We start from the raw sequence: 20,215 nt of genomic DNA, 5'->3' as shown, positions 1-20,215 counted from the left end.
CTTAGGTTGTTTATCACATGTCCCATGGCATAATACCATCTATGACATTATACAGATATCGAGAACACTTAGTCCCATCACAAACACATAACCGGGTGCATTTTTCTTACATTTGGATTTGCTAGCTTTGTTCGATTTAATCCTAAGCATGATCCCTCTTGAGCCCGAGCGTACACCTAGTCACAACCCTAGATTAGAATCATCCCCAAACCTCAAGTCCAAAACTTAACCTCAGGACCAATCCCGAGCCTTAGGGAAGTCCTAATTCCACCAAACAGGGTGGTGGAATCAAACCTTGAACCCCTGGGCAAAAACCCTTGAAAATAACTCAAAAACCCATTTCTGGAAACAGGGTAGCGCTATAACGCTCTTTGGAGGGCGCTACAGCGCTACAAACAGAGCCCAAAATCGTCCCAGAGTATATGGCCTAGCTTTACAGCGCCCTAAGGCTAGTGCTGTAGCGCTAATCACAGACAACAATTTCTGCACTTTTCTTCCTTCGATTTTCCCCGAGCCAAACTTGACCAAAACTCTTCCAAACTTCAACCAAACCTAAAAACAAGCCTATCAACATCCTTCATTCATCCCAAACATCCCAACCACACAAAACTCAAACACATGCACTCCAAATCACAAAATTCACCATGGCTAACCCTTAAGCTCAAAAACTCAACAAAACAGCCACTGAAACCACAGAGCTTAAACTAGAGTTCCTTACCTTTTCTGAATGAGCTTAGCCTAGCTTGTCCTTCTCACTTACTTGACCTTCACCTCCTCAAAGCTCAGCTTCAATTTCCCTAGAATTCCCACAGAACCTTGCTTAGAAACACCAGCTCAACACCAAAACCAAAAACTGAATATTAACCTCAAAGTCTTACCTCAAGTGGATGGATTGCTCTACCAATTCCTCAAACTAGAATAGGGGTCCTAGCCTCAAGCTCTCGTCCAAAATCCTCCTGAGTTTCTGCTCCAAAAGACCTCAAGAATTGATGAAGAAAGGCCTAAACCGAGAGAGAGAATAAGACTTCCTAATTTCCCCTTTTCTTTTCCTTTTTCTTTCTTTCCTTCAGCCTTCCAGCTCTTTCTACACAATCCACTAAGGCATAAAGCCTGATAATACTTATCCCTTATAAAAAAAAATGACCAATTTTCCCTCCCCTTTATTTCTAAGCCTTTTAATCCACCTAGGGGAATTTCTGTCATTTCACCCAATTCCCGCTAATTCCTTGAGTGTCTCTAATATTTTCCGCTTACTTATCGACACTTAAATAATCACCAATTATATTCCTCAATGTCAAAATAGACTCCAATATATTCTCTAAATTCCCATTTATAGCCCCACGCTCGCCCCGAGCCGGGTATAAATCCCCACCGTGACTTTTTCGCTAAACCGCTCACTAGGATCGTCTCGAATCTAAGATTACAAATATATCCACATAATAATGTGGTCTCAAAAATTTATCACATATATATACAGTTATGCCTTCAAGGGGCCAAAATTACGATTATGCCCTTCTAACCTAATCAAGGCCTACATGCATACTAACACACATAGTCATGCATCTCAGATATTCAAATAGTCATATAACATACTTTTTAATCATTAAATCACATATAATCCAATTATGCGCTCCTGGCATACTAATCAAGGCCCTTAAGCCTTATTAGCAAATTTGGTCGTTACATGAATAATGGAACTAGCTTGTTCAGTTAAAAACACCTTTTTGGGAACATTAGTGTTTCTTTTAACTGTACAAAGATCCTTTAAAAATTCAGAGTAGGTAGGAATTTGTTTAATGGCATCTAAGAAAGGGATATTGATACTAACTTGTTTAAAATCTTCTAAGATGTCATTATATTGGCCGCCTTTTTTAATTGGAAGTAATCTTTGTGAGAATGGGGCTTTTGGAATGAAAGGATGGATTGGAGTTTCCTTGTTTGAGGAGTCATTGGCATTAGAACTAGAAGGCTGACTCTTTTCTTTTTCTTTTTCTTTTTTAACCTCGGGTATGTAATCGGGTTTGACAATGTTCTTTTCGAACCTAAGAGTTGAAATTGATTTAACTTCTCCATTATGACTAGACTTTCCTATCTCATATTAACCTTTTGGATTAGGGATAAGTTGACTAGGGAATGCTCCTTTTTCTCTATCAGCTAAAGTCGCGGCGAGGACTCCTACTTGTTTCTCGAGTTTGGTAATTCATTAAGATTGATTTTGTAGGATTTGTTGAGTGGATTGCATAAATTATTGTGCAGTACCTTTTAAGGAAGGTTTCCTTTGTTGAGGATACGATTGATTTTGTAGGGCATGAGTTTGGTTTTGCGTGTTGTATTGGTGCCCTTGATTCATTTGAGGTTGATTTTGTCTCCATGAAAAGTTCGGATGGTTTCTCCAATTTGGATTGTAGGTGGATGAAAATGGGCTATCATTTGGTTTCCCATAAGCATGAAGTGCATTGGCCTCCTAAAAAAAGGCTTTTGGGTAGGAAGGACATGATTGGGCATTATGGCAAGGACTAGAACATATAGAACAAACATCTTTTCTTGGTTGTATTAGAGAGTTTGTAGTTTGGCTTATGGCTAAAGCTTCTACTTTTCTCGCTAATTTGTCTAAGGATGTTCTTAAGTCTAATTCATCTTTTATATCATAACTTCCTCCCCTTTTTGGTGAATAAGTTGACCTAGACCTAGGATCAAAATAATTTCATTGTTGTGAATTGACAGACAAATCTTCAAGGGTGTCCCAAGCCTCTTTTCCTTGAAATTTTAACAAATTTCCAGTACGCATAGATTGAATCATTTGACAATTAGAGGGAGTCAAACCATCATAAAAATATTTTACAAGTCTCCTTTTTTCAAAACCATGATGAGTACATTTTAATAATAAATCTTTCCCAACATTCATAAAACTCTTCATTATCTTTTTGAAAAAACTCGGAGATTTCTTTCCTTAGACTATCAGTTTTAGTCATAGGAAAAAATTTCAGCAAGAATTTATTATAAAGTTGATCCCATGTAGTTATAGACCCCGTGGGAAGAGAATTTAACCAAGCTTTTGATTTGTCTTTGTAGAGTCCAAGAGCTTTACTTAGCTAAGTTAGATAGTAGTATTATAGTAAAAATAGTATTATCTTTATGACTGTGGATTTTTGGTTCAGACCGGGATTTATTTGGACACTCATAGTAGTACTTGTAGATTTTATAAGTTTAACCTATAGTTTAAGAATATTAATTTTAACCTAAGGTTTGATTAATATGATTGATATTGAGGATAATATTTAGTATACTATAAGGTTTAAATAAGAACAATAGGATTATAGCACATGTTATGTATGGGTTATTAATGATTAATTATTTTGAGGATTAAATTTATTAAGGGTAAAGTTTGAATGCTCTAAGGTCAGTCAGCAGCTTTGAAAACGTTTGAGGGCTTAGTCAAGGTTGTTTACTCAATTCAAATTAAGCTAAAAATATGTAATTTCGTGTTTAAATAATCAGCGTATGCCGATATATCGCAGCTATAGGGGGCGATATATCGCACCATGAAGATACGAAAAACCCAAAACGATGCACGATTGCCTCGGCCATACTGGCCCAGGCGATATATCGCCCCTCTCAGCATAAGTTGAAAGTTTTTGAAATCGTTTTCCATTCAAACCTTCAACCTCTTGATAAGTCCAGCACCTTTCTGCACGAGTCTTCAGCCTCTGTTGAACGATAATTCAAATTATTTTCACTTAAAAAGCCAGTATTTTTATTCAATTTAAATGAGATATTTTCATTCCTAAACTCTATAAATAGGACCTAGTACCCAGCCATTATTCATCTATTACTCTAAGTTCAGAGGCTGCAAGTTGCTAGGTGAGTGTGAGAGTGTAAACACTTGAGTTGGGAATCATAAGCTTGATCATTATAAGCTTATCAAACACTTGGGAAGTAAGGTTTTATAGCATTTCAGTTCAAGGTTTAGATTGGTCTTACAAGTCTTCAAGGTATTTCCACACTCTAGTTCATTGGTATTATTCTATTTAAGTTCTCATAGTCTTCTACTCAGCCTTCTAACCTTATTCTTTATTTTGGTTAGGAAATCTAAGAACTTGCACATAAGTTTTTGGTAAGTATATTCTCAATGGTATAGTCCTCCCATTTCTTTCATTTTTTTTCTTCAATAGACTCACCCTTTCATAAATGGTTTTTAGGAGTGTTCCAAAGTCCCAACTCTGTCCTCATATCCCAGTATTTTTGGTAAGGAAAATAGGATAGAATTTATGTGTTATATGCTTTTATATGTTATCTTATGTTTTTTTTATGTTATGAAATATGTTATGATTGAGTATGTTTGTAGGCTTGTGCATATGACCTATATGACTAACAAGCCCCAAATAGATTATGGGCATATGACTTGCTTAGCTAGCAAGACCCCACTAATCTAATGGGCATATGACTTGTTTAGTCTATGGGACCCCAAGTAATAATGGCCATTATAGTATGTATGTGACATAAGTGTTACGGTATGTTTTATGTTACCTTATGAATTTTATGTGTATGGCTATGTGTTAGAATTTTCCTTGCTGGGCATTAGGCTCACTCCTTTTTGTTTATATGTGCAGGAAAATAGTCCTAGTGGCGGGAAAGGTTCTTGGAAGCTTGGAGAATGTGTATTGAGGCGGAATGGATTCAAGAGCCGAGCCTTTCGATTCGAGGATGTAGTTTTGTTTCTTATGGTTTTTACATGTATTTTTCGCATTTTATTATGTAAATCTCTTTATAATTATGTCATGTTTTGATTTTAAAACAATGGGATCCCATATCCTACTTGATATTTTATGTAAGGTACATCTTTATTTGTTTACAAGTTTCTTAATAAAGTTATGGTATTTTCACTTGTAAATTTTATTAAGGATTAGTGTTTATGTACAGTTTTCGTTAATGGTCCAAAAGTCTAGAGTAGTTGGGTCGTTACAGTCTTTTAATGAAAAAGGGAACAATCTTAGTTTCACTGACTCATCAGAAAATTTTTGAAATTTAAATTTTGAGGAAATTTCTAAGAAATCTTTGACATGCATGTAAGGATCCTCTCTATCTAACTCATGAAAAGATGGCAACAATTGTATGAAATTGAAAGTGTTAGTAAAAATTTAAGCATCATGGAACCAATTGCTAATCCTGTTGATGCAAATGTTGTGCCTGAAAAAACATTGCTTGAATATTTTGCACCTATTTCATCTAATAATCCTTCATGTCTTGTTCTTCCCAATGATGCATACGATTTTCACAAAGCAACAGAGATAATCTCAAACAAACAATTTTCTGATGTGGAAGATCAATTAAAACCGCAACCACAGAGCATACTTAAGATTTTTAGAGATTTCACAACAATATAATTCTTATGGTTTACTTGTCCCCAGGCCTGTTTGATTCCACTTACTTGCACACTACTAACAACTCCCCGAGGTTAATTAGTAGAGGCGGATTGGGAATTTTGTTCAAATTTCCTTTAAGCGAAAATTGCTTATGGTGAAAGGACAAGATTTAGGTTTCTCTTTTTTTTTTAAGTATTTTTCACAATTACACTAAAATATAATAAAAGACAAAGAAAAATAAGGTAAAAATTAGACAAGAACAGGGAGGCATAGCATGCCATCAACCATAACAAAAATAAGGTAAAAATTAGGAGGCACAAGTGCCATCAACTGAAACATAAGATAAAAGACTAGAAGGCAAAATTGTTATCAACTAGCTAGGAGGCAAAATTGTCATCAACTAGTAACTTGCAATAAATAAATAAAATTAACAGCAAGATAAATAACAACAAAATTATATAAAAATTACAAAGATAGATAGAAGGCACAAGTGCTGTCAACTAAAAAAAACAATAAATATAGAAATATAAGCAAGTGTTTTTTTTATGGGTGGTAGAACCGTCCCAATTTTTTTTTATCTTTTTTTTTTAGTTTTGTATATATATATTTTATGTTTGTGTATATATAGCTTTTTTTTTGTTCTTTTTTTTAATTGCAAAAATTAAAATAACTAGTAGAAGAATTTATTAACTTTTAGATAAATTTCATTTATTTTCTTCTTGCAACTCCCCGGCAACGACGCCAAAAACTTGATGGAACCAAAACGGGTATGTTTTAAAAATTTATAACTCGCAAGCGCATGAATCGTATATGGAATACATTGTTCGTGTAAGCACGAGATCGAGCCTAAAGGAGTTGTCTAGAATAAAAAATAAAACTATTTTAAATCAAAATTAATAAATTCTAACCTAGCTCCAAAGATTGATGAGTTTTAATGTTATGAACATAAAATAAAAGATTGAAAATGAAGCTGTTTAAGAGAATAATAATAAACCAATAATGATTTGAAAATATGTGTTAAAAGAAAAATTATTAAGATACTAGAATCCATAAAATATAAGTTTAATAATACTTATTAGTATATTGATTCCCAAATTTTAGTGATAGTTAGAATAAGTCAAACTATCATTTTCCAAATAGATTTATAATTTTAAGTACAAATTACTTCTAAAAATATAGGATTTTTCTTCACTTCTCAAAAAGTATAATTTCAAAGTATTTAATGTGAATCAACCTCATGAAAAAATGGAAGAGAGAATGGTAGAGAGAAAAAATGGTAGAAAGAAGATGGTAACAAAAAATTAAGCACCCCAAATGGTCTTGAAATTCCAAATTTATAGCCAAAATGAGATTATTAAAATTATCAATTTAAATTAATTAAATTGAGTAGATTAATTAAATAACATAAATATGATATGTAGAGGTAAATTGTAGGGTATACTGATGATATTGTGGTGAAAATGTGTAAAAAAATGGGTAAAAAGTTTGCATTTTGGACATAGGGGACAAAGGGTACACTTAGGCAATTTATGGGCTCAAGAAGGGAAATGGCAGCTGTTTTAGCAGGCTAGAGCTTGGGCTGGGCTCGGGTTGGTGAGCCAAAGATGCTGGCAGGCCCGTGGTGGGAAGGAGCTGAGGCAGCTGAGAGGTTGGCTAAAGATGTTGGCAATGGGCCTGGCTGGGCCAAGTGGGTGGCAAGCCTGGGAGCTTCAGCTGGGCTTCGTGTGGGCCTGGGCTGGGGGAACACGGGCTGGCCGAGTGGAGGGGGCTCAAGGGCATGGGCTTCTGGAGGCAGGCCCAACGGCTGGGAAGCGTGGAGAGAAGGCACAGCTCGAGGTCATATTTACAACCATTAAGGCACAAGCGTTGGCATAATTTATAGTGGAGTGCACCGGTACAGCCGACGACGAGGTAACAACCACGGCCCACGAGCTGTGGAAACTTTACGTCGACGGGTCGTCAAATGAAAATGGAGCGGGGGCAGGAGTTATTCTGATCACTCCTACAGGGAGCAGATTTCACTCTGCTTTAAAGTTCGGCTTTAAAGCATCTAATAATGAAGCTGAGTATGAAGCTTTACTTGCGGGACTACGAATAACAAAGGAGCTTAAGGCCAAAGCTATACATTGCTACAGCGACTCCCAGCTCGTAGTTAATCAAATCTTGGGAGAGTACCAGGCTCGTGGCACAAAAATAGCAGCTTATCTGGAGAAGGCAAAATCCGCATTGGAGTTTTTTGAGTTTTATGCAATCGAACAGGTTCCCCGAGAACAAAACTCAAACGCAGATGCCTTAGCTCGCCTCGCCACCTCCGCCGAAAATGAGGAGCTAAATGTCGTACCCGTAGAGCACCTGTCAGCGCCCAGCATTACTGAGCCTGACGAGGAAGATGTGTGTATGGTCGAGACAGAGCCGACCTGGATGAGCCCGATAGTTGAGTACCTTGAAAATGGAATTCTTCCAAAAGATCGAAATCAGGCTCGGAAACTAATGTATCAACTTCCCCGATACACCGTCCTGGATGGAAGGCTATACAGAAGGGGGTATTCCATGCCATTGCTCAGATGTGTAACCCCTCCCGAGGCAAAGAAGATTATTGAAGAAATTCATGAAGGGTTCTGCGGAGACCATACCGGGGGGCATAGCCTGTCCAAGAAGATTATACGCCAAGGATATTTCTGGCCAACCATTAAAATGGATTCTTTCGAGTTCGTGAAAAAGTGCGACAAGTGCCAGAGATTCGCCACGATACCCCGAGCTCCACCTTCCAAACTAACCATGTTGACATCCCCATGGCCTTTTGCGGTATGGGGCATCGACCTCATAGGCTCACTCCCAACTGGCAAAGGAGGAGTAAAATATGCTGTGGTCGCAGTTGATTACTTCACAAAATGGACGGAGGCTGAACCATTGGCGACCATAACTTTGAAGAAGATCCTAGATTTCGTGGTAAAAAACATCGTATGCCGATATGGAGTGCCAAGAAAGATTGTGTCTGACAACGGAACCCAGTTTGATTGCGACTTATTTACCAACTTTTGTAACAAGAACGGTATAATAAAGAGCTTTTCGTCAGTGGCTCACCCTCAGGCGAACGGTCAGGTCGAAGCCGTTAATAAAACTCTCAAGAGTTCCTTGAAGAAAAAGTTGGAAGAAGCAAAGGGACGATGGCCTGAGGAATTACCCCAAGTCCTTTGGGGATATAGAACTACAGCTCGGACATCAACTGGGCATACCCGTTTTCTCTAGCATATGGCTGCGAGGCAATGTTGCCCATTGAGGTCGAAATTCCAACGATTCGAACTCAGACTTACGACCAAAGTTCCAATCATACTCAGCTCGAAGAAACCCTAGACTTGATCGAAGAAAAAAAGGAAGAGGCTCAGCTGAAAAATGCTGCTTACCAGCAACAGACCACGAGATATTTCAATAAGAGGGTTCGAGACCGAAAGTTTGGAGTGGGAGACCTGATTTTGAGACGAGTATTCTTAGCAACCCGAGATCCAGCAGCTGGGGTGCTCGGGCCGAACTGGGAAGGACCATACCAGATAGAGTCAATCATCCGACCGGGCGTATACAAACTTGCGAGATTAGATGGGAGCCTGATACCTCGAGCATGGAATGGCGAACACCTTAGACCATATTATCAATAGTGTAGAAAGTGTCGCCTGTAACCATGATTTTCCGTATTTAGTGTGTTTTTTAATTTCAAATAAAGGGTCTACTTGGTTTCACATGTAATTTATTTTTATTTTTGCAATCTCTCTTAATTTAATAACCTATTATCACACTCATAGGATATTAAGGGGGCATCATTGGTATACATACCACCAGCTTAAAAAATAAAAAATATACATAAAGTACTTGGATATAACCAAGTACGCGATGTTAGATAGTTCGGACATAACCGAATTAACAAACAAAAAATATTTGGACATGACCAAATGCGCGAGCTTGGATAGTTCGGATATAACCGAACCATCGCGAGCTTAGATAGTTCGGATATAACCGAACCATCAAAACCTAGATACCTGGAGTTAACCAGATGTGTAGACACAACAGGTTTGGAACAAACCAGCCAAATTATCGATCGATGACAAATGGGAGCCTAAACCTATTGCGAGATAAGTCAAAGTCGAGGCTGGAATATCTTAGAAATATAGTTTCGAACTCTTAACCTCGGAGCTAAAATACTGAGGATGAGGAAAAGTAACTAAAAAAAAAAAAAAGATATAACCAAGTCATTCATATTACATACCATATAAGTACTTTCGAGTTCATGGTTGGAGTAATATCCGACCTCGATAAATAACGAGGTCGGAAACGGATAATCCGAATAAACTATGCATGAATGCATCGAATTTCGAGCTTAAAATCCAAACTATGTTTGTATGCATAAATAAACATAAACGAGTTCATCAATTATAAGAATGTGCAAAATATTTCGAGCCAAGAAATGTAAAGCATGTAAAAAATTAAATTAGTTAAAGAAATTGTATCAGCCCCATGGGCGTAATTCACAATAATTACATAAGAGGACGCAGCCCCAATGACTGATCTTCCCGAGGTCAGACTCAATGAAGAGGAGTCTCCTTGGCCTTCTCAGCGGCACCAGACCCCTCAGGACGAATAGCATGACTATCCTCCTAAGCTCCCTCCGAAACGGTACTCGGAGCAGCTTTATCCTTCTCGAGCTGCTCAGCCTCTTCCTTCTCGAGCCGAGCATTCCATCGTTCGAGGAAGGACGCCTCGAGGGGACCCAAAAAACTAGTGTCGAGTTCTTCGTTATAAGCCCACATCCGGTACATGGCTGAATCAACCGCTGTTTCCTTCTTTTCTTTGAACTTGGCAGTAAGGCGGGTTTTGATATCCTCCATAAGGTCGAGGGTGACGGCCTTGTCTTCCTCGAGCTTCTTATTGGTCTCCCGGAGCTGGATGTTATCTTTCTTTTGCACCTCGAGTTCGTTTTTCAGCTTTCCGAGCTCCTTGGCCATTTCCTCACGCTCCTTAACCACTGCCTCGAGCTTAATGTTCGCCGCCTTCAGGTCATCATTCGCTCTAAGGTGGAGGTCCCTCTCCTCTTGGGCGAGGGTCCTGCTCGAATGGACCTCGTTGTTCAGCTCGTAATTGAGCTGGGCAGTGAAAGCAAGAGCCTGAAAAAAGGAAGAAACCATCTTTAGCCTCGAGACAGTATGGATGTAAGCAAAGGGAATATAGGATACTTACCGCGGCAGTGTGCTCGATACTCTTCTCGTACAAGACAGTGCGGTCCCGAGTGCCAGTTAGACACTACCACTGAGGAGCCTCGAAATTGCCATAACTCTGGCCGATCCGGGACATTACATCCGGCATCATTGTAGATCCGTGAGGACCGGCAGCATTATCCACCACATACGAATCCATATGGGTGGAGATGGTTAGCTTCTGAGCTCGGGAAGCAGAAGGTCTTTTGGCGAGCTGGGTAGAAGGTATTTGACCCGCCACAGGAGGTTGGGATTCGGCCACGGCAGCGATACCGGTTTGCGAGGCCGGCGCCACCACAGAGACGACGGCCTGCGAGGGTGGTATCGTCGTGGGGGCGTTAGTCTGGCCAGTCGACGCAGCAGCAGAGCTCGAAGTCGGCGGGGGAGGAGGAGGCGTTTTCCTAGATTTCTTAGAGCCTTTCCCAGGCTGGCTGGTTTTCAGTCCCCCTGACCTGGGGCGTTTGCTCCTCTTGGCACCCGCATTGTCGATAAGGGCGTCGAGGTCGAAGTCCATATCACCTGCACAAGTCATCACAGTGAGTCAGTAAAAGAGATAAGTTACTTCAACACTATATATAGAGTGGTGGAAGAAAAAACCTAACTGGAACTTTTCCCCGAGCTTGAGCTTGGGGACCATGAAATTCCCCCATCTTCAGAAGAGGCGGGGGGAGGGCCTTCCCTATAAGTTGGTGATAACCTCGAAAGGTCCATATAATCATTGGTCCCATACTGCACAGCTATCCCATTCCACATCTCGCCCGTGGTATACATAGTGTCGTATTTCCCGAGCCCACTATCAAACCTATGGACACATTCATCTACCCAACTCCATATGTAGAAGTGGTATCTATCCTGTGGGCACGAGACTAGTCTATTGGGCCTATGTTTTAATAAAGTGGGGGACCACATTCGCGAAGTAGGAAGGGTTTTACCTCCATCAGAGTCCGAGCTCGAGGCTTCGTCATTGGCCTCATTTCCCGACCGCGGACTTCTCGAGCGAATTGGGAGGGATGCTTTCCTTTCCCTCCTCGGAGGAAGGATGCCTGTGGGCGGAGGTACTTCCTCCCAGCGTTCATATTTTTTACTGGACCAGTCAGAGGTTGACTGGCCCTGTCCCAACAAGCCACAAGCTCGTAGCTTGTCCTCATGTAGCAGAAATGAGAGAGACCTCCTGCCATAAGGGAGTCGGATCAGGCTCTCTCTGTGCTCCTTCATTGTCTCGTCAGGGGTGGGACGCTGAAAGTTAGCTGAAAGGCGAGATACACTTCAAATAAACATGGATTCAAGGGCTAAAGATTCGAGCTCAAAAATATAAAGTAACGAGAATACTTACGAATTCGCCTAAACGAACGATGTCGAGACGGGAACAGACCGTCTGTCCAGAAAAAAGCCCTCTTGAAGTCAGGGGGATGGTTCGGAAGGTCTTCAAAGATTTTTGTCTCTTTGGGGTAGCTCGAAAGATAGTAGAAACCATCTCCTCCCCGAGCTCGGGAGGGATTACTCTTCAAGCAAAAGAGATATAAAATCTCTTGGGGTGAAGGTCCTGTCCACCCCTGCTCGTGAAACAAGGACCTCAGGGCAGACAGCACCCTGTATGAATTGGTGTTGAGTTGGAATGGAGCCAACCCAACAAAATCGATGAAGTCTCTGAAAAAGGACTTCAGGGGCAACAAAGCTCCTGCCCTTAGGTGTTCTTGGCTCCAGGCAGCGTATTTCACACTGGAATCGCGGCCCCCAGGAGCGAAGCAGCTCCGTTCATGCCTTGTCGGAGCACGACAGTTCAGTGTGTCCAACGAGCTAAGGCCATGAAGGGCCAGGATGTCAGTTATCTGGTCGGAGGTGGTAACCGAGCTCTGGTAGAACTCGGCTTCAAACATCTCCCTCCTAGGCTGCGAAGACGAAGGCTCCGCCATTAAGGAAAACTGAAGTTCCCCCGGGTGGTATGCTACCGTGACTTTTAACGCGGGGTCGAGGGGAACTGGCCTAGGTCCGGGGTTAGGCTCCGGATAGATGGCTTCCCGAAGGACCTTTCTCTTCTTTTCGATGACCTCGTCAATCTGGCGACGATAGTGGGCTCGAATGTCTTCTTGCTCGCGTGCGATCTCGTACTCTTTAATCCGACGCTGGTTCCGGGCAAAGATCGATTCCGGGCTCGGAGATTTGGGCTCGTAAGGAATTGCTCGTAATGACCCCCACCTTTTTTCCGAATTATGTGACATCTAATGAGAAAGAAAAAATGGTGAGGGCCATGCATGCAAGAATCACGAGCTCGATGGATGAGCTCGGAGATCTAATGACAAGAAACTAAATATTAAGACCCTCACTAAAGAGTCGGAGCGCGTAGTCCACGGGAAAGGAAAAGGAGCGTGGATGATTTTTTTTTTTGAAAATCCCGAAATTCAAGGGAAAGGAGAGTGGCGGTTAGCCAGGAAAAGCGTTTTTGGGTTTCGTGTAATTGTCAAGAACAAGGGTTTTTACCCGAAAACTTGGTGTACAAGAAACATAGCCTAAAATTTTCAAAACCCAGAAAGTTGAAACGCCGGTCAAAGGACAAAACTGGGCATAAACCAGAGGCGAACATCCAGAAAAAAAATCCATAAAACATAAAACCTATCGGTTCAAAACCTCCTATCGCATCATGCTAAGAACACATACTAACGTACACAGCAAGCACAGTATAAAAAGAACAATAAAAATGGCGTACTTACACAGTGATGGTGAGTGCAGCGAAATCGTCGAGTGGAGAAGAGGTTGCAAGAAAGAACTCACTGACTCGAACAGACCAGGGTTCCTTTGTTTTTTGGGTCGAGAAAACATGCACGGGATGGAAGCTTCTTAAGAAAGTTTCTGGCTTTCTTGTTTTTTCTTTCTTTTCTGGTTTACAATGAACAAACGTAAAGAAGAAGACGAAGAGGAGATCTTATATATATAGGTGGGAAAACCAAATCAATCAGGAGCGTTGGTTAAAATCCTCAACAGATCGAATGGAGGGGAATCGGTGATAAAATGGCGCCGAAAAGCTGTCAGACGAACAATCGTGGGCGTGTTCCCAAGGTACTCAAGTACCTAAAGTGAGCAATACCCATCTGGCACGTGTCCGTTTTTAAGAGTGTGACGGTATGGTTCCCAGAAAGAGTAGTTCAAAAGTTTCCTTCTCTTAGGACTCGAACAAATACTTTTGAGGGGGCAAAATGTTATACTCAGATTTCGAGCCATAGTAAATATGACCTCGAAAGCTGAGTTCGCATTAAATGGTCTCGTGAGGGTTAGGGTATGCTCTACGATTGTAAACCGAGCCTGCAAAGTATGATACATGACCTCGAATGTACTGACCTCGAAATGATCTCGATCTCAAAGGATAGCTCTGAGAGCCCCTCATCTTCGGGAACAACTTCGGAGCAGGGATATTGAGCTCGATGTACTATCTCGAGAGAAATGTTAGCTCGGGAGATGTCAGTGGCTCGCACAATGACGTGAAACCTGAGATGCTGAAGCCTTGGAGATACGCTATGACCACCTTGAATATCTAAAAGTATTGTAAGCATGAGATGTAATTCTCATTTATTGATATAAATCCCCAAGAATCGTGGGATATTATTTAGTCAGTTATGCGTTTCCTGATCTATGGGGGACGTTTCCTTATATATCTGATTATTGGCATTTAAAGCCATTTATTTTTATTCACAAAAGAGTAACTACCCAAAATATGTGGGATAGTATTCTGCATCCTTCTCTATAAATAGAGAAGCCATGCACCATTGTAAGGGACCGAAATTCTGATCCTTAAGAGAAAACTTTGGAGAATTCATGCTAAAGAATTGTTCAGAGATAATCTTGAGATTAATAACAGAGACTCGTGGACTAGGCAGGTTTAACTGCTGAACCACGTAAAAAACCGTGTTTGATTCGTTTGTTTATTTTTGGCCATTGTCTTAAATTGTTTACGTGCTCTCTTCTTTTATCTGTTGACGAAAAACAGCGTCAACAAGAAGGCTTCAGCTGGCGTGTTGGGCCTTTGGGCTGGAAGGAAGCTTAGGCATGACACTTTTAGTTTTTGATTTTCAAAAATGCCAATTTTCCTTATTTTTTCTTGCTTTTTCAAGAGCAAAAATGCAACAAATTATCTACAAAAAATAAACATAAATTAAATTAAAACTAAATATTTTAAATAATAAAATATACAACATAAGTTCCATGAAAATATTAATTAAAACTTAATTTACTTAAACATTTAAGCTCAAAATTGCATATTTTTACTTCTAACTTAACAATATTAATTATAAATAATTAAACTACACATATGATAATAAAATATCTATAAAAACATATAAAAATCTAAAAAATTACAATAAGACTAATAAATTAAAAATTACTTAAAAACATAATAAGTTACTTAAAAATCAAAGACGAAGCAACAATTAGCTTAAAAAATGTGGTAAAATAACTCTAATTTGTAGAGTTATCACACCCCCAATTACCAGTCAACGATCAACGATCGGGATGGTGCCTTATGAGTTAATTTATGGAAGAAGGTGTCGATCATCGTTGCATTGGGACAAGGTAGGAGAAAGGCAACTTCTTGGTCCTAAAGATGTTAGAAAAGCTCAGGAAGCAGTAGCGCTGATTAGAGAGCGCATGCTCGCTGCTCAAAGCCGTTAGTAAAGTTATGCGGATGCCAAGCAGCGTGATGTGGAATTCAAAGTTGGAGATCAAGTCTTACTAAAGATATCTCCTATGAAATGTGTGAAGCGGTTTGGGAAGAAAGGCAAGCTTAGTCCCCGGTTTATAGGTCCTTTTGAGATATTGGACAAAGTGGGAGCAGTTGCATACAGATTAGCCCTACCGCCAGCTTTAGCAGAAAGTCACAATGTGTTTCACATCTCGATCCTGCAAAAGTATATGTCAGACCCATCTCACGTCCTCAAGTACGATACGATAGCACTCCAGAAAGACTTGAGTTACGAGGAATGACCGGTTAGCATCCTAGATAGAGGGATGAAGCAGTTACAGTCCAAAAGTATTCAGATAGTCAAAGTCCTATGGAGTAATAGTTCTGAACAGAAGGCAACTTTGGAGTTGGAGGAGGACATGCAAGCTCGATATCCAGATTTTTTTGGTAAGTAAATTTCGGGGACGAAATTCTTTGTAGTAGGGGAGAATTGTAGAGTCCCAGAATGTTTACATAGCTAGTTAGAGTCCCAGAATGTTTACGTAGCTAGGTTTATTTAAGGATTTAACTATAGTTTAAATAGAAAGAAATTTCTAGAAAACTATAGAACCTTCCAAGACCATTAAGAGCATGACATTTGTCACAACTTTGTTTATTTGAGGATTTAAGCATTTAATTCAAAAATAGAGGTTTCTAGAAGCCCTAGACCCTTCCAGAACCTGCTGGAATCTCGTATTACTCAGTCAAACCTGTTTAATCATTTCAAATTAAGCTGATAACGTGCAATTACGTGTTTAATATATTCACATATGCCGATATATCGCAGCCTAGGAGCCGATATATCGCCACACGAGGAATAAGAAAAATACGTGAACTTCGCACAAACACATTGACAAACCCTCGGGATATAAGCCCAGGCGATATATCGCCTACAATGGGCAATATATCGGCTCTAGGGTTATATTTTCAAATGTTTTTGAAACTGAGCTCAATTCAACACTTAACCTCTTGACAAGCCTCTGAATGTTTTGACCGAATCTTAAGCCTCTGTTGAACGAATATTCAAGTATTTTTCAATTAATATTCATTATTTTTATTCAAGCTAAAAGAAGATCTTTCTACACCTTGGACTCTATAAATAGGACCTAGTACCTAGCCATTTCTCTCATTCTTCAAGCTGTGTTCAGAGCCTTCAACTGGTAGGGTTACTATAGAGTGATAAACACTTGGGTTGGGGTATAAGCTTTATCATCTTAAGCTTATTAAACACTTGGGAAGTAAGATAAATAGTGTGTTTTCTCTATATCGAGGTGTAGTTCGTTTCTAGTACATTCAAATGTATTCCTAATCTTAAGTTCATTTCTGTATGTTTCTTTAGCTTCTTTTAGTTTTCTTTACTCAAATCCTAACTCATTGTTTCCATTCTTGGTTAGGTATTTAAGTTCTTTGAACTTAAGGTTTCTTTTCAGTAAGTTTCATCTTGGTGGTTTAGTTCATTTCTTTATCTTCTCTTTATTTTAGAAATACTCACATTCTTATTGTTGGTTTTAGGAGTGTTCCAAATCCCGTCCTTGTTCTCATATCCCGGTTTTGGTAGGGAAAATAGGATAGACTTTTATATGCTTATATAATATGTCATGCTATCTTATGTTATAATTATCTTATGTTACATTATGTATAGTATGTTTATAGACCTTGGGCATATGACTTGTATAGCTAACAAGCCCAAGTAAATTATGGGCATATGACTTGCTTGGCTAGCAAACCCCACCAATCTATTGGGCATATGACTTGTTTGGTTTACAAGCCCCAAGTAGTATAATGACCATTGTAGTAGTATATGACATATGTTTATAGTATATGTTTATGATATAGCTTATGTATACATTTTATGTTTTTAGTAGATTTTCCTTGCTGGGAATTAGGCTCATTCCTTTATTTTTATGTATGCAGGAAAATAGATATGGCGGCGGAAGGATTCGTGGTAGGTTGACTTATGTATTGAGGAAGAATGGATTCGATGGACTACGTGAACGATTCGAGGACGAAGTTATTTTCAGTCTTTTTATTATGTTTCTATGTATTTTCTTCACTTTTTTTTGTAAACAAATTCATTTAAGTTTAAAGTTATGTTTTATTTTCAAATAATGGGATCCCATACCCCGAATTTATGTATTTCAACATTACCTTAGATTTTTTAATAAAGTTGTGAATGTTTCTTATGTATGTTTTCTCAAAAGTAGTGTCTACGTATAATAGTTTTAATGATCTAAAGTCTTAGAATTAGTTGGGTCATACACTTGTATTAAGTTTTCTTGTTGAGTCTTGGCTCACGGGTGCTATGTGGTGCAGATAAAAAGAAAGGAAAGCTGGACCAACCATGAGTTGGAGAGCTTAGGTGGCGATGTGTACATATGTGGCCGCTTGACCACCACAACCAAGGTTTCTCAGAGGAACTAGGGTTTAACACTATTTTTGCCACTTAGGTCAGCATATTGTAACTTTTAAGTTGCAATGACCATTGTGGAACTATAAACAGCTTTGTAAACGTTTATTATTGTAACGCCCTGGTTACCCCAGAACAGTTACGGTGAACCGGAAAGGTATCTCGTTACCCGAGTCCTTTGGTTAAAAACATGCTTCTAGGTGTCATTAATAGGGTAAGGTGAAAAACCAATCAAAAGGAAAGGATATATTTTATTTAAAACATAAAAATATTCATGGGCCCATCAAAACATTTACAAGTTACTTACAACTCAAAATGGTCATTATAGTTTCAAATTTACGAAATCACTGACCTAAGTGGCAAAAATAGGGTAAACCCCCTAGTTCCTCTGAGAACTCCTTGGCCGTGGTGATAATGCGGTTGCATATGTACACAACACCACCTAAGCTCTCCACTCAAGGCTGGGTGAGCTTTTCTTTCCCTTTACCTGCACCACATAGCACCCTTGAGCCAAGGCCCAGTAAGAAAACACAATATAACATGAATATAATATCAACAATGATCATAATAATCATTCAGGACTTTCAGTCCAAAACAGATGAGTGACAGTCACAAAAGTCACTAAGGTGGGTTCCATTCCCTCTATCCATTTGACGATAGGGTCACCGGGCCTCATAAATAAGTGATCCTCTCACTAGCTCATCAAGATAGGTACTTGATGAACTGGTCACCAATATAACCTGTCGCAGGACCATAGAGTCATAACCGTGGGATTTCACTCCCAAGCCATGTGACAAGCAGTCACCTAGGCAATAGGCCCTGACTTTGAGTAACTAGTCCTAGACTAGTCAAGCGCTTATAGGTTTCATCGACCTTAGGGTTGGTCCAGCATTAATGCCTCTGGAGTCATTCAACGATGATATCGATTAGATCTAATCTTTAATCAGCCCTGCGTTCAGGACGCTTACGCCATTTCTGACTCTCAGGTCAGTAATATACGACCAGTGCCGTCCCTGACTAATCAGTGCCACACACAAGTAAGCAAGCTCTGATAAGTATTTAATATGCAATCAATGTCCATATTTATCCACCAACATGCCTCAACAACAATCATGCATGTCATATACACAGGGTGTAGTTCTCTTACCTCTGATTCGAGCGAGAATGAATAAAAGAACGACCATTGAGAACGATCAACCTTTAAGTTCTTTAGCGGTCACCTAGTCATAACCAAATATGGGATACCATCAATAAAATGAATAACAAAGGTTCCTGAACCAAGATGTAGCCTCCGAGACATCGAACCCCACTAATCCGGGTAGTAGGAACGATCCCGAGGCCTAAAACCAAGTTCCCGAGGTCAAAACACTCAAACGGCCTCAAAACCCTGTCTGAGCCACGGCCCCCAGCCACACCAGGAGCAAGGGCCGCAGCGCCCAACATGCCCAAAAGCCTCCACCAGCTTCTTCGAGCTTGGGCGGCGGCGCCCAAGAACAGGGCCGCGGCCCCCACCCAGAAACCAGCCATAAACTCGATTTTCTTCATCCCAAACCTTCCAAAAACATACCTAAACACTTCCAAATCCAAAAATCAAAGTTCCCAAACATCCCAATGATCCAAAATCATCAAATCCCGAGGCTCAAACGAATAAAAAACTCAACGATTCACAAAATCTAATTCATAACTTAGAAAATCTAAAAACTCAAAATTTAAAACTTAGATTACCTTTGATTGGGTTGTTTCTCATTAAATTCTTCGGTCAAGAAGCTTCTAATCTTTCCTAGGATCGCTATGCCTCGATCCTCGCTTGATTCTGACTCCTAGAACTCAAGATTTCTTCAAAATTGCCTCGAACGGTAAAAGGAACTAAAAGGAAAGAGAGAAAGTGTTTTCTAATGTACGATTCTATCTGACGAGCTACTTCAAGCTTAAGTAACCTCAAATAAAACCTAGTGCTCGGGGTCTCGAAAACACCCCCGGGGAAATGATAGTCAAAACTTCCAAAATTTCCTCCCGATCTCAATAACTCCTAATTTATCATCAAATAAACATTCTCATTACTCAATATCCCAATAAAAGACTCCGTTATGACAAAAACGCTAATCTGAAATATAAGACTGTCTCATGCCGAATAGCTCAAATATATCTCCATAATAATGGGATCTCATCCATAACTCACAATATGCACCAAAATACACAAATATGCCCTCAACGAGCCAAATTACCAAAACACCCTAACAATCAAATGTGGACTCACATGCATGCATTTAACATCATATTATAATATAATTCACATAAACATGCATATAATCATTTAATGGCACAATTAAACAATTATAGCCCTCCCGGCCTACTAATCCAGCCATTAAACTGCATTAGGGATTTTAGAGCATTACAATTATGGGATCCCATGTATAGTTTAATGTTTTTAATGAAACATTCATTCCTTTTGACCAAAATTTTTAACCCTGGACCAGTAATCACATTTAGATGC

The 20,215-nt window shown here is 39.6% G+C and overlaps 1 pseudogene; it reads left to right on the top strand.

Annotated features, from left to right (window-relative positions):
- Positions 1-2,858: 2,858 nt before the first annotated feature.
- Positions 2,859-2,957, top strand: LOC133828247 (small nucleolar RNA R71; annotated as a pseudogene).
- Positions 2,958-20,215: the final 17,258 nt, after the last annotated feature.

This window comes from Humulus lupulus, chromosome 3 (assembly GCF_963169125.1).
Source record: "Humulus lupulus chromosome 3, drHumLupu1.1, whole genome shotgun sequence".
Lineage (NCBI taxonomy): Eukaryota > Viridiplantae > Streptophyta > Magnoliopsida > Rosales > Cannabaceae > Humulus > Humulus lupulus.
This window is presented reverse-complemented; position numbering and strand designations above follow the sequence as displayed.